This window comes from Camelus dromedarius, chromosome X (assembly GCF_036321535.1).
Source record: "Camelus dromedarius isolate mCamDro1 chromosome X, mCamDro1.pat, whole genome shotgun sequence".
In the NCBI taxonomy this organism is placed as follows: Eukaryota; Metazoa; Chordata; class Mammalia; order Artiodactyla; family Camelidae; genus Camelus; species Camelus dromedarius.
In genome coordinates, this window is record NC_087472.1 from 73,881,848 (window position 1) to 73,904,891 (window position 23,044).

The 23,044-nt window shown below is 35.0% G+C and overlaps 1 pseudogene; it reads left to right on the forward strand.

Annotated features, from left to right (window-relative positions):
• Positions 1-184: 184 nt before the first annotated feature.
• Positions 185-17,854, forward strand: LOC135320262 (elongation factor 1-alpha 1-like; annotated as a pseudogene).
• The last annotated feature ends 5,190 nt before the right edge of the window (positions 17,855-23,044 follow it).

Genomic DNA, 23,044 nt, shown 5'->3' on the forward strand with positions numbered 1-23,044 from the left:
AAGTTGTGGTATTTTACAGAGCTAGTCCGAGACATAAGATGAAAATTATTAAGTCTCTACAGAGGAGTGAGAATGTTGTGGCCATGACAAGAGATGGAGTAAATGATGCATTTGCTTTGAAGGCTACAGACATTGGAGTTGCGATGGATCAGACTGGACAGACTTTTCCAAAGAGGCAGCATACATGATCCTGGTGGATTACGATTTCCAAAACATCATGCCTGCAGTTGAAGAGGGTAGAGGGATTCACAATAATATTAAAATATTTTGTTATATTCCAACTGAGCATGTGTAGAGCAGCATTAACCTTAATCTCATTGGCTACATTAGTGAACTTTCCTAATCCTCTCAATGCCACGCAGATTTTCTGGATCAATATTATTATGGATGGACCTCCAGCTCAGAGCCTTGGAGGAGAGCCAGTGGATAAAGCTGTCATTCATAAAGCTCCACGCAACTGGAAGGACAGCATTTTAACAAAAAACCTGATACTTTAAATACCTTTTTCCTCAATAATCATTATGGGACTTTTTCTTCTGGTGGGAGCTATGAGACAACGTGATAACAGAGCAATGAACTTCACATGCCTTGTGTTTTTTTGACATGTCCAATGCACTAAGTTCCAAATCACAGACCAAATCTGTGTTTGAGATTGGATTTTGCAGTAATAAAATGTTTTGCAATGCAGTTCTTGGATCGATCATGAGACAGTTATTATTTACTTTCTTCCACTTCAAAAAATTTTTCAGACTGAGAGCCTAAACAGCCTGAATTTGCTGTTTCTTCTAGGTCTTAACTCGTCAGTCCACATAGTGGCAGAAATTATAAAGAAGATTGAAAAGAGTAGGAGGAAGATCCAGAAGCATGGTACTTTGACACCTTCATCTTTTCTTGAAGTATGATACATATTGCATTCTTTTTATTTGCAAACTATGAATTGCAGTCTGAGGATCATTTAGAAGGGCAAGTTCAAGAGGATAATGAAGATTTGAGAACTTTTGAACTTTTAATTGATTAAAAATGAGCATTAAAGACTTAATTTGAGACTTTAACCTGCAAGTAGTCCCAAATGAAATTATGCAACTTTGATAATATATTCCATGATTTAAATTCGCTTTTGCAATTAAGTGGAACTTTATGAAGCATACAGGCAGTTATTTAATTTTTAAAAAGGCAAAGCCTTAATCACCTTCAGCACTTAAAGAGGTCCAACAGTTCAAATGCACTATCTTAGGTAGATATGACTTTTTTAGTTTTTAAATATTGTACTATTTATGGTGGTAAGGCTTTCTTACTAATACACAAATACATTTAATCATTTCAAAGGCATTCTATTTAGTTTAGAGGTTGATTCCCAAGAGTGCCATATTTCAGCTACTGTATTTCCTTTTCCCTGCAATGTAAGCAGCTCAGCTACCTTGTGTTACCATTTTTGTGTCTCAAGTTTTTTTCACAGGATATGACCAGTGTCAGATCATGGTTCTGTTCTTTCTTTTTGTGATTGAAAAGCTTATACTGCAATTTGAAGTAAATATTTGTTTTTCTTACTAAGTTTAAATGGTTGCCTTTTATTCCCTTTTTTCTCTTTTCTTTCTTTCTTTCTTTTTTTTTTTTTTTTTCTGTATGAGTCTTTGGTCTAACAAAAATAATACAGGGCTGTCAAGTGGCATTTAGATAAGGTACCCATGTCTGTAATTGACACTTAGTCAGAAAGTCAAAAATATTTAAGGCTATTTGGATGAAATTTATAGCAGATTAACATGTTATGCCTTTTTAGAGTTAAATATAAATACATATTTTGTCAAATATCATTTTGTAATTCCTTAAGTATAAATCCAAATGCCTCACCTGAAAAAAAAAAAAAACAAATGCAATTCAATGTCAAAAAAAAAATCTAATTAAAAATAGGCAGAGAACCTGAATATATATTTTTACAAAGAAGATAAACAGATGGGCCAATGGGTACATGAAAAATCCTCAGCATGACTAATCATCAGAGAAATGCATATCAATACCACAATGAGACAGTACTTCAAACCTAGTAAAATAGCTATTGTAAACAAGACAAGACACATGATACTATATAAAGAAAACTCTAAAGGCTCCACACAAAAACTACTAGAACTAATAAAAGAATTCAGAAAGGTAGCAGGAGCTACCATAAGATCTTGTGTATATTTCCCTGTGCTGTACAGTATAATCTTGTTTATCTATTCTACAATTTTGAAATCTCACAGAGAAAGAAATGTGACAATGAATATATATATGTTCACATATAACTGAAAAATTGTGCTCTACACTGGAATTTGACACAACATTGTAAAATGATTATAAATCAATAAAAAAATGTTAAAAAAAAGGTAGCAGGATACAAGATTAATGTACAAAAATCAGTTACATTTCTTTACACTAATGATGAATCAACAGGAAAAAAAAGTAAAGAAACAATCCCTTTTAAAATTGCATCCAAGGTAATAAAATACATAGGAATAAATCTAACCAAGGATGTGAAAGACTTACACATGGAGAACTTTAAAACATTCATTAAAGAAGACTTAAAGAAATGGAAAGATATCCCATACTCCTGGATTGGAAGAATCAATATTGTTAAAATGGTCACTGCCCAAGGCAATCTACAGATTTAATGCAATCCCTATCAAATTACCCAGGACATATTTCACAGAACTAGAACAAATCATAATAAAACTTATATGGAACCATCAAAGACCTAGAATTGCCAAAGCATTACTGAAGAGAAAGAAAGAGGCTGGAGGAATAACCCTCCCAGACTTCAGACAATACTATAGAGCTACAGTCATCAAGACAGCATACTACTGGTACAAAAACAGACATATGGATCAATGGAACAGAATCAAGAGCCCAGAAATGAACCCAAAAACTTTTGGTCAATTAATCTTTGACAAAGGAGGCAAGAATATACAATGGAATAAAGACAGTCTCTTCAGCAAATGGTGTTGGGACAATTGAACAGCTGCATGTAAATCAATGAAGTTAGATTACTCCCTTACACCATATACAAAAATAAACTCAAAATGAATTAAAGACTTAAAAATAAGACAAGACACAATAAACCTCCTAGAAGAAAACATAGGCAAAACATTATCTCACATAAATCTCAGCAATGTTCTCCTAGGGCAGTCTACTGAGGCAATACAAATAAAAGCAAAAATAAACAAATGAGACCTAATTTTAACTTACAAGCTTTTGCACAGGAAAGGAAGCCATAAGCAAAACAAAAAGACAACATCTGGAATGGGAGAAAATATTTGCAAAAGGTGAAACTGACAAAGGCTTAATTTCCTGAATATATAAACAGCTCATACAACTTAATAAGAAAAAACAAACCACCCAGTCCAAAAATGGACAGAAGACCTAAACAAGCAATTCTCCAATGAAGACATACAAATGGCCAATAGGCACATAAAAAATGCTTAATATCACTAATTATCAGGGAAATGCAAATCAAAACTACAATAAGACATCACCTCACACTAGTCAGAATGGCTGTCATTCAAAAGTCCACAAATGATAAATGTAGGAGAGGGTGTGGAGAAAAGGGGACCCTCCTATACTGTTGGTGGGAATGTAGTTTTTTGCAGCCATTGTGGAAGAGTATGGTAATCCCTCAAAAAGCTAAAAATAGACTTACCATATGATCCAGCAACCCCACTCCTGGGCATATATCCAGAGGGAATCTTAATTCAAAAAGATACATGCACCCCAATGTTCATAGCAGCACTATTTATAATAGCCAGGAATGAAAACAACCTAAATTTTCATTAACAGATGACCAGATAAAGAAGTTGTGGTATATTTATACAATGGAATACTTCTCAGTCATTAAAAATAATAAAATAATGTCATTTGCAACAACATCGATGTCCCTGGAGAATACCATTCTAAGTGAAGTAAGCCAGAAAGAGAAAGAAAAATACCATATGATATCATTCATATGTGGAATCTGAAAAATAAGACAAATGAACTTATCCAAACAGAAACAGACTCACAGACATAGAAAATAAACTTATGGTTACCAGCTGGGGAAGGGGGTGGGAAGGGATAAATTGGGAGTTTGAGATTTGCGAATACTTAACTAATATATATAAAATAGATAAACAACAAGTTTATACTTTATAGCACAGGGAACTATATTCAATATCTTGTAGTAACTTACGGTGAAGAAGAATATGGAAATGTATATATGTATGTTCATGTATGACTGAAGCATTATGCTGTACATCAGATGTTGACACAACATTGTAAACTGACTATACTTCAATAGATAAATATATATATACAAAAAAGATATTAATAACAACTCCATGCCCACATATTTGAAAATCTTAATGAAATGGACCAATTTCTTGAAAAACATAATCTACCAGAACTCACATGTCCTGATCTTTTTTTTTATTATGATAAAATATATATAAATTAGAATTTACCATTTTAACGTTCCAGTGTTGTGCAATCATCACCACTATCTATTCCAAGAATAATTTTATAAGTACAAACTGAAACTACATACCCATTAAAGAATAATTCCCTGTTATTCCCCTCTCCCAGCCCTGGCAACTACTACTCTACTTTCTATCTCTGAATTTTAATACTCTAGGTAGCTCATATTAGCAGAATTATTAAATATTTACCCTTTTGTGTCTGATTCATTTCACTTAGCTTAATGTCTTCAAGGTTCATCCATATTGTAGCATGTATGAAAATGTCATACCTTTTTAAAGCTGAATAATATTCCATAATATATATATACCACTCAGTTTATCCATTTATCTATCAATGGGTGTGTGGGTTGTTTTCATTTCTTGCCTGTTGTGAATATGCTGCTATGAACATTGGTATACAAATATCTGTTCAATTCCTTTGGGTATAAACCCAGAAGTGGAATTGCTAGATCATAAAGTATACTGTTTATGTATATTTTTTGAGAAACTAACATAACTTTTCCACAGCAACAGCTCCTTTTTACATCCCCAATAAATTCACAATGGTTCCAGTTTCTCTATGTTCTAACCAAAACTCATGGTTTTCTGGTTTTTGTTTTGTTTTTCACAATACCATCCTAGTAGGTCTGAAGTGGTGTCTCACTATGGTTTTGATTTGCACTTCCTTACTGATTAATAACATTGAGCATCTTTTTGTGTATTTATTGGATATTTATATAAATTGTTTGGAGAAATATTTATTCTAGCCAATTGCACATATTTAAATTGGGTTTTTGCTTTTTTGTTATTGAATTTTAGAGGTTCTTTACACATTATGTCTATTAATCTTTCCTCACATATATGATTTGCAAATATTTTGTCCCATTCTGTAGGATACTTTTTTCTTTCTTGATAGTGTCCTATTATGTGTAAGTTTTAATTTTGATGAAGCATAATTTACCTATTTTTCTCTTTTGTTGCCTGGGCTTTTGGTGTCACATCAAAAAAAAATCATGGCCAAATTCAATGTCATCAAGATTTTCTCATCTGATTTATTATTTAGCCCTTAAATTTAAGTTCTTATTCCATTTTGGGTTAATTTTTACATATACTGTGAGGCAAGGGTCCAACTTCATCCTTTTGCATGTGGATATCATTTTCCTAGCACTGTTTGTTGAAAAGATTGTCATTTTTGCATTGAATGGTTTTGACACTCCTGTTGAAAATTATTTGACTACAAATGCAAGTGTTCATTTCTGAATTGTCTATTCTAGTCTAGTGGTCTAAATGTCTGTCTTTATTCTAGTACCACATTATTGTCATTATTGTAGCTTTGTAGGGATATTTGAGATAAGTGTGAGTGAGTCTTCCAAAATTGTTCTTCCTTTCCAAGATTGTTTTGGCTATTCAGGATTCCTGGAGATTATACATGAACTTTAGGATAGATTTTTCTCTTTCTGCCAAAAATGTCATTGACTTTTTTATTGGGATTGCATTGAATCTGTAGATTGCTTTGTACATAACATATTAACATGTTAACATGTTAACAAACTATATTATGTAATACATGAACATAGTATGTCTTTCCACTTATTTTTGTTTTCTTTAATCCTTTCAGCAATGTTTTGTAGTTTTCAGTGTACAAGGCTGACCCAAGGTTTTTTCTTGTCAGGAGGTTTTTAATTACTGATTCAATCCCTTTACTAATTACAGGTCTATTCAAATTTTCTGTTTCTTCCTGATTCAGGCCTGGTAGGTTTCTGTTAATTTGTCCATTTCATCTAGATTATACAGTTTGTTGGCATAGAATTGTTCATAGAACTACTATAATCTTTTTTATTTCCATATAATTGGCAGTTAATGTTTCCACTTTCATTTCTGATTTTGGTAATTTGAGTCTTCTCTCTTTTTTTGTTAGTCTAGCTAAATGTTTGTCAACTTTTTTTGATATTTTCAAGAAACCAACTTCTGGTTTCATTAATTTTCTCTACTGTTTTTCCTTTCCCTGTTGTATCTCAGCCATAATGTTTATTATTTCCTTCCATCTGCTAGATTTAGATTTAGTTTCCTCTGGTTCTATAGGTGTCAAGTTGAGTTATTGATCTGAGTTCTTTCTTTTTAAACATAAGCATTTACCAGTACAAAATTTCATCTTAGCACTGCTTTCAGTGCATACTGTAAGATTTAGCATGCTATATTTCCATTTCATTTGTTTCAAGATATTCTAACTGCCCTTGTAATTTCTTCTTTGATACACTGGTTGTTTAAAAGTGTGTTTTTCAATTTTCATAACTTCCTGATTTTCCATTTTTTTCTAATCTTAATATATTGTTTCATACCATCATATTCATAAAAAAATACTTTAGTTTCACTCTTTTAAAATTTATTGAGTTGTTTTGTGGCCTAACATATGGACTATCCTGGGGAATGTTTCATGTGCACTCAAGAAAGAAGTGTATTCTACTGTTGAGGTTGAGTATTCTGTATATGTCTGTTAGGTCTAATTGGTCTATAGTGTTTTTCAAGTCCTCTGTTTCCTTAGTGATCAACTGTATGTTTGTTTTTTCCATTATTCAAACTGCAGTACTAATGTCTCCTATTACAATTTTATAGATTTTTTGTCTTCCTTCAGTTCTGTCAATGTTTGCTTCTTATATTTTACAGCTCTGATGTTTGGTGCATGTATGTTTATAGTTGTTATTCCTTTTTGATTAATTAACTCTTACCAATGCATAATGTCATTTATTGTCTCTTGTAACAGTTTTTGACTTAAACTCTATTTTGTCTGATATTACTAAACCTGCTTCAGCTCTCTTTCAGTTATACTTTTCATGGAATGTCTTTTTCAAATTTTCCACTTTAATATCATGTGTGTCCACAGACCCATAATAGGTCTCTTGTATGTAGCACATAGTGGGATTATTTTTTTAACATTTTTTATTGATTTATAATCATTTTACAATGTTGTGTCAAATTCCAGTGTTCAGCACAATTTTTCAGTCATTCATGGACATATACACACTCATTGTCACCTTTTATTCTCTGTGAGTTATCATAACATTTTGTGTATATTTCCCTGTGCTATACAGTGTAATCTTGTTTATCTGTTCTACAATTTTGAAATCCCAGTCTATCCCTTCCCACCGTCCACCCCCTGGCAAACACAAGTCTGTATTCTCTGTCTATGAGTCTATTTCTGTCCTGTATTTATGCTTTGTTTTTCTTTGTTTGTTTGTTTGTTTTTGTTTTTGTTTTTTAGATTCCACATATGAGCGATCTCATATGGTATTTTTCTTTCTCTTTCTGGCTTCCTTCACTTAGAATGACATTCTCCAGGAGCATCCATGTTGCTGCAAATGGCATTATGTTGTCGGTTTTTATGGCTGAGTTGTATTCCATTGTATAAATATACCACCACTTCTTTATCCAGTCACCTGTTGATGGACATTTAGGCTGTTTCCATGTTTTGGCTATTGTAAATAGTGCTGCTATGAACATTGGGGTGCAGGTGTCATCCTGAAGTAGGGTTCCTTCTGGATACAAGCCCAGGAGTGGGATTCTTGGGTCACATGGTAAGTCTATTCCTAGTCTTTTGAGGAACCTCCATACTGTTTTCCACAGTGGCTGCACCAAACTGCATTCCCACCAGCAGTGTAGGAGGGTTCCCCTTTCTCCACAGCCTCCCCAGCATTTGTCATTTGTGGATTTTTGAATGACGGCCATTCTGACTGGTGTGAGGTGATACCTCATTGTAGTTTTGATTTGCATTTCTCTGATAATTAGTGATATTGAGCATTCTTTCATGTGCTTTTTGATCATTTGTATGTCTTCCTTGGAGAATTGCTTGTTTAGATCTTCTGCCCATTTTTGGATTGGGTTGTTTATTTTTTTCTTATTGAGTCGTATGAGCTGCTTATATATTCTGGAGATCAAGCCTTTGTCAGTTTCATTTGCAAAAATTTTCTCCCATTCCGTAGGTTTTCTTCTTGTTTTACTTCTGGTTTCCTTTGCTGTGCAGAAGCTTGTAAGTTTCATTAGGTCCTATTTGTTTATTCTTGCTTTTATTTCTTCTAGGAGAAAATTTTTGAAATGTATGTCAGATAATGTTTTGCCTATGTTTTCCTCTAGGAGGTTTATTGTATCTTGTCTTATGTTTAAGTCTTTGATCCATTTTGAGTTTATTTTTGTATATGGTGTGAGGGAGTGTTCTAGCTTCATTGTTTTACATGCTGCTGTCCAGTTTTCCCAACACCATTTGCTGAAGAGACTGTCTTTATTCCATTGTATATTCTTGCCTCCTTTGTCAAAGATTAGTTGACCAAAAGCTTGTGGGTTCATTTCTGGGCTATCTACTCTGCTCCATTGGTCTATATGTCTGTTTTGGTACCAATACCATGCTGTCTTGATGACTGTAGCTCTATAGTATTGTCTGAAGTCTGGGATAGTTATTCCTCCAGCTTCTTTCTTTTTCTTCAGTAATGCTTTGGCAATTCTAGGTCTTTGATGGTTCCATATAAATTTTATTATGATTTGTTCTAGTTCTGTGAAATATGTCCTGGGTAATTGGATAGGGATTGCATTAAATCTGTAGATTGCCTTGGGCAGTGTGACCATTTTAACAATATTGATTCTTCCAATCCAAGAGCATGGAATATCTTTCCATTTGTTAAAGTCTTCTTTAATTTCCTTCATCAATGGTTTATAGTTTTCTGTGTATAATTCTTTCACCTCCTTGGTTAGATTTATTCCCAGATATTTTATTACTCTGGGTGCTATTTTAAAGGGGATTGTTTCTTTACTTTCTAATTCTGTTGATTCATCATTAGTGTAAAGAAATGCAACTGATTTTTGAACGTTAATTTTGTAACCTGCTACCTTGCTGAATTCTTCAATCAGCTCTAGTAGCTTTTGTGTGGACCTTTTAGGGTTTTCTATATATAATAACATGTCATCAGCATATAGTGACATTTTCACCTCTTCTTTTCCAATTTGAATCCCTTTTATTTCTTTCTCTTGCCTGATTGCTGTGGCTAGGACTTCCAGGACTATGTTGAATAGGAGTGGTGATAGTGGGCATCCTTGTCTTGTCCCAGATTTTAGTGGGAAGCTTTTGAGTTTTTCACCATTGAGTACTATGCTGGCTGTAAGTTTGTCATATATAGCTTTTATAATGTTGAGATATGTTCCCTCTATACCCACTTAGGTGAGAGTTTTTATCATAAATGGGTGTTGAATTTTATCAAATGCTTTTTCTGCATCGATTGAGATGATCATGTGGTTTTTGTCCTTTCTCTTGTTGATGTGATGTATTACACTGATTGATTTGCGTAGGTTGAACCAGCCTTGTGTCCCCAGGATGAACCCCACTTGGTCATGATGTATAATCTTTTTTATGTGTTGTTGGATTCTATTTGCTAAAATTCTGGTGAGGATTTTGGCGTCTATGTTCATCAGTGATATTGGCCTATAATTCTCTTTTTTGGTAGCGTCTTTGCCTGGTTTTGGTATCAGGGTGATGGTGGCTTCATAGAATGAGTTTTGGAGTATTCCCTCCTTTTCAATCTTCTGGAAGAGTTTGAGAAGGACTGGTATGAGTTCTTGTTTGTATGTTTGGTAGAATTCCCCGGTGAAGCCGTCTGGTCCTGGACTTTTATTTGTAGGGAGGTTTTTAATTGCTATTTCTATTTCCTTTCTAGTGATCAGATTGTTCAAGTTTTCAGATTCTTCTTGATTCAGTCTTGGTGGACAGTATGTTTCCAGAAACTTGTCCATCTCCTCTAGGTTATCCAGTTTGGTTCCCTATAGTTTTTCATAATATTCTCGTATGATATTCTGTATTTCTATTTGTTTGTTGTAATTTCTCCATTTTCCTTTCTTATTTTGCTAATTTGTGCTCTCTCTTTTTTCTTCTTTGTGAGTTTGGCCAGAGGCTTGTCGATTTTATTTACTTTTTCAAAAAACCAGCTTTTGGTTTGGTTGATTTTTTCTATGGTCTTGTTAATCTCTATTGTATTTAATTCCTCTCTGATCTTTATTATTTCCTTCCTTCTGCTGCTTTTTGGGGATTTTTGTTCTTCTTTTTCTAATTCATTCAAGTGGTGGGTTAAATTGTTTATTTGAGATTGTTCTTCTTTTTTGAGGAAGACCTGTATCAGTATAAACTTCCCTCTTAGCACTGCCTTTGCTGTGTCCCATAGGTTTTGAGTGGTTGTGCTTTGATTATCATTTGTCTCAAGGTATTTTTTAATTTCAGCTTTGATTTCCTCATTGACCCATTGTTTTTTCAATAGCATATTGTTTAATCTCCATGCTTTCCTTTTTCTCTCCTATGTTTCTCTGTTGTTGATTTCCAGTTTCATGGCATTGTGGTCGGTAAAGATACTTGAGATAATTTCTATCTTCTTAAAATTGTTGAGGTTTCTTTTGTGCCCAAGTACATGATCAATCCTGGAAAATGTTCCATGTGCACTTGAAAAGAATGTATATCCTATTTTTGGGTGTGTAATGCTCTGAAAATATCCACCAAATCTAGCTTTTCTATTGTATTATTTAATTTCTCTGTTGCCTTATTTCTTTTCTGTCTGGAAGATCTGTCTAGTGATGTTAATGCAGTGTTAAAATCTCCAACTATGTTTGTATTTCCATCAATATCCCCCTTTATCTCTGTTAGCAATTCTTGTATGTACTTAGGTGCTCCTATATTGGGTGCATATATATTAATGAGTGTAATATCCTCATCTTGTATTACTCCTTTAATCATTATAAAATGTCCTTCTTTATCTTTCTTTATGGCCTTTGTTTCAAAGTCTATTTTGTCTGAAATCAGTACTGCAACACCTGCTTTTTTGGCTTTTCCATTTGCATGGAATATCCTTTTCCATCCTTTCACTCTCAATCTATATGTGTCCTTCTCCCTAAAGTGGGTCTCTTGTACGCAGCATATTGAAGGTTCTTGCTTTATTATCCAGTCTGACACTCTATGTCTTTTGACTGAAGCATTTTAATCCATTCTGCTAATCAATGACTTTTGATTGAAGAGTTTAATGAATTTGCATTTAAGGACATTACTGATAGGGAAGCACTTGCTTTATCCACATTGTTATTTGTTTCCCATATGTCTCAAATTTTTTATCCCTCATTTTTTCCATTATTGATTTCCTTGGTATAGAGGATTTTTTTTTAGTGACATACTTTGATTACCTATTCATTTCCTTACATTATATTTATATATTTTCTTATATTATAGTATATTCTGTAAACATTATCTTTGTGGTTACTGCAGAGATTATGTATAACACTCTAAGGTTATGACAATATATTTAAAATTGACACCAACTTAACTTCAATAATATACAAAAACTCTATTCCTTTATAATTCTGTACTCCTTATCTTCTCAATGTTACAAATAATTATTTAATAATGTGTACCCATTAACAAAGTTTCATGATGATTTGTATGCATTCATAAAAAATAAAAAGTGAAGTTACAAACCAAAATTACAATAATAATGAGTTTTATATTTGCCCATGTATTTGCTCTTAAATGAGATTATTATTTCTTCATATGACTTTGAGTTACCATCTAGCATCCTTTTATTTCAATCTAAAGGACTCCACTTAGTATTTGTTGTAGAGAATGTTTAGTGGAAATGCACTCTTTCAGACTTTGTTTATCTGAAATTGTCTTAATTTCTTATTTTTCAAGGATAGTTTTGCCAGTTATAGAATACTCAAAGATAGTGATGTCAGCAAGATGAAAGAGCTGTTTTCTACAATTTGAATGTAAAAAACTAGTTGCATTTCTATACACTAAAAATAAACTATCTGAAAGAGAAATTTGAAGAACAATACCATTTACAACAACATCTAAGGCAACAAAATATTAGGTATAAATTTAGTCAAGGAGATACAATACCTGTACATGAAAAACTATAAGTCAGTGATGAAAGAAATTGAATAAGACACAAATAAATGGAAAGATATTATGTGTTTATGGAGTGGAAGAACTGATATTTTTGAAATGTCCATACTACCCAGATTCAATGCAATCTGTATCAAAAGTCCAATGGCAATTTTCACAGATATACAGAAAACAATGCTAAAATTTGTATGGAACAGCTAATGACCCTGAATATCCAAAACTATCTTAAGGGGGAAAAAGCTGGAAACATCACACATTCTGAATTCAAACTATATTACAAAGCTATAATGATCAAAACAGTATGGTGCTAGCATAAAAACAGACAGATAGAACAACAGAACAGAATATGGAGCCTAGAAGTAAAATTAAACATCTGCAGTCAATATTCTTTGACAAAGACACCAGGAACACAATGAAGAAAGGACAGTCTCTTCAATAAATGTTGTTAGAAAAACTGGTTATCAATGCACAAAAGAAAGAAATTGGAACCCCTATTTTGCACCACTCACAAAAATGAACTCAGATTGTATTAAAAACTTAAATATAAGACCTAAAACCATAAAACTCCTTGAAGAAAACATAGGGGAAAGTTTCTTGACATTGGTCTTGGCAATGATTCTTTACATAGGACACTAAAAGCATAAGCAACAAAAGTAAAATTAAACAAGTAGGACAATATCAAACTTAAAATCTTCTGTATAGCAAAGGAAACATAAAATTAAAAGACAATCTATGGGATGGGGAAATATTTTTAAACCATCTACCTCATTAGGGGTTAATATATAAAATATATAAAGAGCACACATATCAATAGGAAAAAATCTCATTATAAAAATGATTAAAGAAGCTGAACAGACATTTTTTCTAAAGAAGACATACAGATGGAAGGGGGATTGGTCAATATGATGGAGCAGAAAGACCCTGAGCTCACCTCCTCTCACAAGCACATCAAAATTATAACTATTTGCAAATTGACCATCAAATAAAAAGACCAAAACTGATCAGAAAATATCTTCTACAACTAAAGGTATAAAGACGGAAACAGAACAAGGTGGGTAGGAGGGTCAGAGTCATGATACAGTAAGGTGCCATACCCCTGGGCGAGTGACCCACAAATGGGAGAATAATTACAATTGTAGAGGCTTCCTGAAAATAGTGAGAGGTCTGAGCCCCATATTGGGGATCCTGCACTGGGAAGATGAGCTCCAAGAGCATTTGGCTTTGAAGGTCAGTGGGGCTTACTTTTGAAAGTTCCAGAGGGCTGCGGAAAATAGAGATGCCACTCTTAAAGGGTACACACGAAATCTCACAAATTCTGGGACTAACAGCAGAAGCAATCATTTGATAGGATCCTGGGTCAGACCTACCTGTTGATCTTGGAGAGTCTTCCAGAGAGGCAGGAGGCAATTGAAGCTCACCCTGTGGATATAGGCACTGGAAGCAGCCATTCTGGGGAGCTGGTGCTGGCAAGTGCAATTTTGGAATCCTCCCTCTAGTTTATTAGCCCCAGGATCCATCCCAAGGTGGCCCAACAGTCTTCACACACCAGTACTGGGATACCTCAGGCCAAGCAACTAACTGGGAATAGACACAGCCCCACTCACCAGTAGCCAGGCTGCCTTAAAGCTCCCTGAGCCCACAGCCATCTCAAATATGGCTCTGCCCAATAGAAGGTCCAGCAACCACCCCTACAATCCAGTGAACAGGCATTAGACCAGGACCCCCAAGGCCCTCCAGCCAGAGAACCCAGGACCCAGCTCCACCCACCAGTAGACAGGCACCAGCCAAAGAATCCTCTGGGCCTCAGCCCCACCCTCCAGGGAGACTGCTTTAGTCTCTGGCCTAGCCTCACCCATTGGGGAGCAGACATCAGCAGCAAGAAAACTGCAGCCTTGCAATCTATGGATTCCACCCACCCATCCACAGGCCATATGCTGCCCTGGGACTGGTTGGGACCTGGCCCCACATACTAGAAGGCCAACACAAGCTTTGGGACACTCCAGACCAGATGCCATATCCAACTGTGTTAGGAACCAGACTCACCTTCCAATGACCTGACACCAGCTTTGGTATCCCTGGGCCCTGAAACCAGACCCCAGGTCCTGGCTTTACCCACCAGTGGGTAGTCATTAGCCCCAGGGTCTCCTGGACACTGATACCACCTACTAGTAAATAAGCACTAGCCCTGGGTTCCCCCCCTCAAGGTTCTACAATCAGCTGCCTTGTGTCCTGGTCCTGCAAACCAGTGGTTGGCAGCCTCCACACAAGGCAGGGCCTGGCAACCAACTGAACTGGGGGTGAACCAAGCCTACCAGATCACCCACATAGACAGCCTGCCACAAGTGAAAGACCCATGCAGACATCATAGGGGGAACCCCTGGAGTATGTAGCTCTGGTGACAAGAGGGGAGTGTGCTGCAAAGATACACAGGACATCTTGTACAAAAGACCACTTCTCCAAAGTCAGGAAATGTAACTAACATACAAGATACATAAAAATAAAAACAGCAACTTAGGCAAAATGAGACAACAGAGGAATATGTTCCAAATGAAGGAACAAGATAAAACCCCAGAAGGGAAACTAAGAGAAGTGAAAATAGGAAATCTACCTGAGAAAGAGTTCACGGTAGTGATTGTAAAAATCATCAAAGAACTTGGGAGAAGAATGGATACATAGAGTGAGAAGTTAAAACTTTTTAACAAAGAGTTAGAATATATAAATAACTATCAAACAGATGGTGAATATAATAACTGAAACAAAAAATACATTAAAAAGAATCAACAGTAGACTAAATGATGTAGAGGAATTGATCAGTGAACTGGAAGACAGAGTAGTGAAAATCACTGATGCAGAACAGAACAAAGAGAAAAGAATGAAAGGAAAGAGGACAGTTTAAAAAATCTCTGGGACAAAATCAAGCACACTAATATTCACATTATAGAAGTCCCAGAAGGAGAAGAGAGAAAGGGACTGAGAACATAATTGAAGACATAAGAACTGAAAACTTCCTTAACCTGGAAAAGGAAACAGGCATCTGAGTCCAAGAAGAGCAGAGTCTCAAACAGAATTAACCCAAAGAAAAATACATCAAGACACATTGTAATTAAAAAGGCAAAAATTAAGGCTAAAGAGAGAATATTAAAAGCAATGTAGATGAAGAATGTCACCTGCCAGATCAGTAAACAAAGGATGTTGTGCCAAATCAAGCCATCATTCACTGCAGCCACCCCCAACTGTGCACCCTGAGGAGATTCAAGATAGAGAGAAATGATACTGGCCCTAGATAGTTAAGGTGCATATCAAAGAAATGACTTCAATACGCTAAAGCTCTTGCATCTTCCCATAAATAGAAAAGTGCTAAATTCATTAACATGAGATGTCTGGTTTTCTTCAAGTAACAGTCAACTTCTAATGTTCCAATTACATGGGGTCTTTTTTTTTTTTCACAAAAACTCCTGTATATCCTGGTTCCTCCCTTATCTCTTCAGAACAGTCCCTCAGAGCTTCCTGAGAGGCTGTCTCCTGGACTTAAGTTCTCAGTATGACCGCTGAATAAAACGTAATTATCAACTTTTAGGTTGTCCTTTTTTTTAATAAACAGTTTTGGTGACCAAAGAAGGGACCCAGAGCAAACTTTTCTCCTTTGCCTGAACTCTAAAAGGATCCAGAGCCTCAGTACTAGCAGAGGCATCTTAGGCCTGTCCACCTACTTGGAGTTCCCAGACAAATTTGAGTGAGTCTCTCCTGGTTCTCAGATCTTACAATTATTGGTTGATAATCCTGAGTTTTATTTGGTGGTGTCTAACTGGTACCTGGCTTCCCAGTTGAAAGATACTGGGAAATGACCCCCCAGTTGAAGGATACTGGGAGAACCTGATTGAAAGACACTGGGAGTTGCTCAGCTGAGAGACACTGAGAAGTCTGGACTGGGTGGTTATGTGAGAGACTGGCCTAACACCTTTGCTTCCAACTAACACTCCAGCCAGGTTTATGTAAGTACAAAACTTATAAGTCCATTCTTCATTGGGAATTAAAGAAAATCTTGCCCTGAAAATTGGGCACATGGGTTTGCCACCAGAACACAGATGTCATGAAAACCACTGCTAAACCTAAGCCAAAACTGGAAAGGAGACTCACATCAACATCATGGTCACTGGACACATAGATTCAGTCAAATCTAACACTACTGGCCATCTGATCTACAAATGTGGTGGGATCAACAGAAGAACCATTGAAAAGTTCAAGAAGGAGGCTGTTGAGGTGGGAAAGGGCTCCTTCAAGTATGCCTGGATCTTGGACAAACTGAAAGCTGAACTTGAGCATGGTATCACCATTGCTAACTCCTTGTGGAAATTTGAGACCAGTAAGTACTATGTGACCATCATGGATGCCCCAGACACAGAGACTTTATCAAAAACATGATTACAGACACATCTCAGGCTGACTGTGCTGTCCTGATTGTTGCTGCTGGTGTTGGTGAATTTGAAGCAGATATCTCCAAGAATGGGCAGACCTGTGAGCATGCCTTTCTGGCTTACACTCTGGGTGTGAAATAACTGACTGTTGGCATTAACAAAATGGATTCCACTGAGCCACCCTACAGCCAGAAGAGATAAGAGGAAATTGTTAATAAAGTACCTACATTAAGAAAATTGGCTACTACCCTGACACAATAGCATTTGTGTCAATTTCGGGCTGGAATGGTGACAACATATTGGAGCCAAGTGCTAATGTGCTTTGGTTCAAAGAATAGAAAGCCACCCATAAAGATGGCAATGCCAGTGGAATCACATTTCTTGAAGCTCTGGATTGCATCCTGCCATCAGCTTATCCAACTGACAAGCCCTTGCATCTGCCCCTCCATGAAGTCTACAAAATTGGTGGTATTGCTACCATCCCTATGGGTCGAGTGGAGACTGGTGTTCTCAAGCCTGGTAGTCACCTTTGCTCCAGTCAATATTACAACTAAAGTCAAGTCTGTTGAAATGCACCACAAAGCTTTGAGTGAAGCCCTTCCTGGAGACAACCGGGGCTTCAATGTCAAGAACATGTCTGTCAAGGATGTTCCTAATAGCAATGTAGCTAGTTACAGCAGAAATGATCCACCAATGGGAGCAGTTGGTTTCACAGCTCAGGTGATTATCTTGAACCATCCAGGCCAAATCAGTGCTGGATTTGCACCTGTGCTGGATTGTCATACAGCCCATGTTGCTTGCAAGTTTGCTAAGCTAAAGGAGAAGATTTTCATTCTGGTAATAAGCTAGAAAGTGGCCCAAGTTCTTAAAATCTGGTGATGCTGCCATCATTGACATGGTTCCTAGAAAGCCCATGTGTGTTGAGACTCTATCCTCCTCTGGGCCATTTTGCTGTTCATGACATGGGACAGATGTTTGCTGTGGGTGTCATAAAGGCAGTGGATAAGAAGGCAGCTAGACCTGGCAAGGTCACCAAGTGTGCCCAGAAGGCTAAATGAAAATTATCCCCTATACCTGCCACCCCAGTCTTAATCAGTGGTGGGAGAACAGTCTCAGAACTGTTTGTCTCAGTTGGCCATTTAAGTTTAATAGTAAAAAAACTAGTTAATGATAACAATGTATTGTAAAACCTTCAGAAGGAAAGGAGAATTTTTGTGAATCATTTGTTTTGTTTGGGACAGTTTTAAGTTATTAATTTTTAAAATCAGTACTTTTTCATGGAAACAACTTGACCAAAAATCTGTCATAAAATTTTAAGACCCATTAAAACAAAGTTTAATGAGAAAGAAAAATCTTTCCCTGAAATGTGGAGCTCTTTTATTGTGTATGCAGTTAAATTAGAGAAAGCTGGCTTGATAAAACGTTTTTTTATTAATTCAGATCCTAAAAAATCAAAAGCCCTTCAAGGGGGGAATTTGCATTTCTCTCTGTGTGTCTTTGAGATGTAAATATACTACCTGATCTTCTTAGGCATGTGTGTGTGTGTGCACGTGTGTGTGTTGAGAACTTAGTCCCTGCCATCCAGAAGGTACACATATGGTGTATATTTGATGGCCAGTTGAATAAACTGTGATTCTAAGCAGTCCTTGTGCCAACTCTTAGGAGCTTTTGCTATCTTAACCTTTGTTGTGTCTTCCTGTACAACAAAGGCCTTTACTTTCTTATACTGTTTTTGGGAGTTTAACTTTCTAGATCTTGTTAAGTCTACATCCTTTGCACTCTCTTATAGGGATGCCTCTTATTAAGGTGTATCTTGTTAATGGCCAGCTAATGGCTCCTTTAAATTGGGGAAACTTCTAAATTGGTAAATTTTTAGAGAGCTGTCATTCTAAACAGCTGTTTTGTTGGAACCTATGAAAAAACAAATTAAAAGGTGGAAAACATATATATATATAAAAAATATATATATAAATATGTATATAAAACATTTTATATATATATGTATATAAACCAATATATAAAACAATTAACCTAAAAAGTCCCTTAATTTAAAACAAGCAAAAGTGGCATAGGAAGCCTTATTTGTGGTCTCTGCTTCCCCTCAATGGGCCTTACAGATGCTAATAAAAACATTAGGACAATTAATGTTAATTAGGTTGATTGACAGGGAAGTAAAAAAAAAAACAAAAACACTGAAGAGAAAGTCTAGAGACTTCTTTCCAAAAAGGTGGAAATTTTAAAGGGACTCAACCCAAAGAGATAAAGAAATCTATAGACAGTTATTAAGAAATGGGATAAGTAAAATGGATGCTAATGGGATTAAAACAAAAGGTTCTGATACAACAATACCTAAGATTGGATGGACCCAAGGGGTACCCTACTGGTCCCTAACATTAAAGGGCCTCAACAAGTCTGCTCTGTTTTACCCCAGTTTAAATATATATATTTATTTATATTTAAAAGTCTGGAAGAAAATTATGCTGAGATACCTCACCAATAATTACTTGGGGCAATTAGTCAAGTTAAAAGATTGACAAAAGGGTCTGAGTCACTTGGCTCAATCCCTCACTGGGGACCCCAGAGCCTTTTACACAAAACAGGTAAAACAGTTGAGGGATAAAAAGTTAGGAAAGTTTGTAGAACTCTTTATAAGACTAAGACTTTTTGATTGGGTCCTAATGTAAACTAACTTTAAAGGTATAAAGGTTGATAGAATTGAGATAAAATTTTATTAAAAAATTGGTATATTTAAATAGGCTTTATATAAGGTGGTTACAACTCTTTTGCCTAAGTATATTGTGGGATAGACATGTTTCACTGGTGAATGCTTCCCCTGCTTGATACTGTAAGATAGAGCACATGAATTTGCCCCTCAGGAAATATTAATTAAACATACTAAGGGAAACAAATAGGGTTACCTGAGCCCATACAATATAAAGTAAAAATGAGAGCTAATATTTGGGGGCTAATAAAAATAATAATAGAGATTTTGCTCTAGGTCTAACCTGTGCACTCAGAAAGAGAGTCTTTGTTGAATGTTTTATGCAACACTTTGAAGGTATGAAAAATTAAATCTAGAACACAGAACTCTTAATTTTCAGTTTAGTTGGAAATCTCACCAATATAAAAAGCAAATTAAAGAAAGTGTAGATGGGCAAATTGATCTTTTAATATCATTTAGATAGCAGACCAGTCTTTGGAGAATTAAAAACAACTGTTTTGTCTTGCAATCTCCACAAATCAGAAGTGTAAATACAGCCCACAGTGACCTGAGACTGAGCTTAATTAGCTCAATCAGGTAAAACCTAAAACCAATGGAAAAAGTTGGGGGTGGGGGGAGGCCTTTTTAAACTCAAACCGATGGAAAGGCTCCCTCACCCAAAATCTAATTCATAGTCACCTTAAGGGTTTATCAGAGACAAATACAAATCTTAAAAGTCTTTTCCACCAATAGTAAAGCCTTAGTTATCTGAGCACATAAATTTAACTTATTCCAACTGTTACTTATAAACTAGTAAGTTTATAGTGTAATACCTGATTCATAACTAGGTTTCTGATTCATAACTAGGTAGAATTAAGATATCTAATTTCATCTAGAGTTTTATATGTCTGTGCACAAATTATACATATGAGATGTCTCTACCACTGGGGAATATTATCAAAATTAACATAAAAAATCTCTAATTGATTTAAAAGTAGGTGCTTACAAATCAAATCCATCTAAATATAAAAGACACTTGACAGAATGAATTTCGCGCTCACATGACCAAGGAAATATTCAATATTAAATTCATATCTGATATTAAAGCTAGCTTAAAAGATTGTTGATTACATCAGATAGACATGTCTTGCTTTTATTATACCCAGGTTTACTGAAGGCCAATAAGTTTATGTTATTTCTGTTGCAGAGATGGTCAACAAGAAAACAAATTAACTTGGTATAATTTTCATAAGTTATAAAATAAAAATAAATGAAAGACTTTTCAGGTGAACTCTCCTAGGAATAACTATGTTTTGGCGTATGTCTATCTAAAATAGTTTCTCGAGATTTTTGGTACCTTGAAGCTTTAAATTTTGCTAAGTTAAATGATAAGAATTCATTAAACATCCAGGTCATTTCAGAAAAGATAAAATACTAGAACATTAGTTGCTAAACATGTCTAAATTCACCTACCTTTGTCTCCTTATAAAAGGGAAACTAAAAATGTTTAGGTTTATTAGACACACGACTTGTACAACATTGAGGAAAGAAATTATGCTATGAGAAAATGTAGGTCTCCAGAGGTTATGGAATATTCTAATCAGAAAATGTTGGTATGGGATGGACCTAGAGATTACATACCAAGTGATGTAAATCAGAAAGAAAAAGACAAATATCATAAGATGTCACTTATATGTGGAATCTTAAAACATGATACAAATGAAATTATTTACAAAACAGAAAGAAATTCACAAACATAGAAAACAAACTTATAGTAACCAAAGGGGAAAGAGGGAGGGATAAATTAGAAGTTTGGGATCAGAGATACAAACTACTATATATAAAATAGATAAATAGCAAGGTCCTACTGTATAGCACAGGGAACTATATTCAATATCTTGAAAAAACCTATAATGAAAAACAATATGAAAGTGAATATAAACATATATAACTGAATTACTAGGCTGTACACCAGAAACTAACACAACATTGTAAATCACATATACTGTAATTAAAAAAAAAAAGAAATTGCTGGGATGACAAGCAGTTCATGATTATTTTCTAGTCAGTTCACTAGAGGTTAAGATTTTTAAGGATTAAAATTGTAATGTGTAATTAAAGCTACTAAAAATATTAAGGGAAGCATTTCCAAATGCAAGGAAAGTAGGATGTGTATTTTCAGCATAAGAAAATGTGAGGAATGGAAATACATTGTGTTAAGGGGAAAGAATTATTTTGTCCTACAGCTTGTTGTTTCTGGATAGAAAAATAAGGGGAAAACTCATGAATACAGAAAGTTATGGAACGTTTTAAAAAGGGAGCTCAGAAAAGGGGTTTTATACATGGTCAGGCTGGGATTAAATTTAATTAGATAAATGGATTTTATTATTAAAAGTAGGCAGATGCAGGATTGTATTTGTTTCCTCTTTTTGCTAAGAGAACAAAGTTTTCTTGAAATACTGCTTTTGATAATGGATTATGTGGGTTTCTTTGCCTTTAAGTGATCTGTATTGGTTTTTTTTTAAATCTTTTGTCACTTTTGCTAAGTGAATAAGTATTGCTTCACAGTAAGCTTTGGTCTTATTTTGACAAGTGTTTTGAAACCTTTTTGATATTTTTGACAAATTTCTCAAACATCAAATTCCACCTTGATTTCTTTTGACCTCCAGCTAACTCTGGGATGCTTCAAAGAAATCCTGAGGCATTTTAGAGAGAAATATTAAACTAATTAAGTGTATTTGGTATGTTAAATTTTCATGAAGCATTGTCAAGTGATTGAAGATAAAACTTAGGTTAGGTTATATTGCATGGGTAAATGTCTCTAATACAGATATTCCAAATTTTATATGGAATTTTTAAAAATCTGATATGCTCTGGTATATAATGTTATCAGTTATACTTCTAGCTGTTATCTTAAAATGTTGTATGTCACAGAAAAATCCAAGTTTCTTGTCAATTGCATTATAATCAAATCTTTACGCCATTTAAAGTCTTGTCACTTAAAGTCAAATCTTTGTCTTACTCTGGTGCTTTCACAAATTGAAGATCTTCAAGAAGATTCACAGAAAGTACTTTTTGATAAATATATTTCTGATAAATTTTAGATCATATTCTTGAACTGGGTAAGAAATTCAAAATTCTAATGGAAAGCCTGATGACTTCATCCAGATCTACAGAAATTAAATTACATGGGACTGAATAAAAAATAAGTATGATTTATAATTTTGTGAATTTTTTCCTGAAATATGCTGGCTTTTAATCTTTGTTTTCCAGAAAAGCTTTCTTCTTATGCTATAACTACAACAAGCTGAGATAGTATACATTTGTAAATGAAAATGAAACATTGATCTTTTTCTCTCTACCTGATCCTTCCAGAATTTGGCTTCTCCAGCTGGCTCCCCAGTGGACTTGATGGCTTATTATGATCAGACTACAACCTGCTATGCTAATTATTGTTTTAATTTGCTCTCTCATTGTTTTAAAATTATGTATGCCTTGAGCCTCACTCTGCTGCACTATGACTTCATAAACATTACTAGCTGTATTA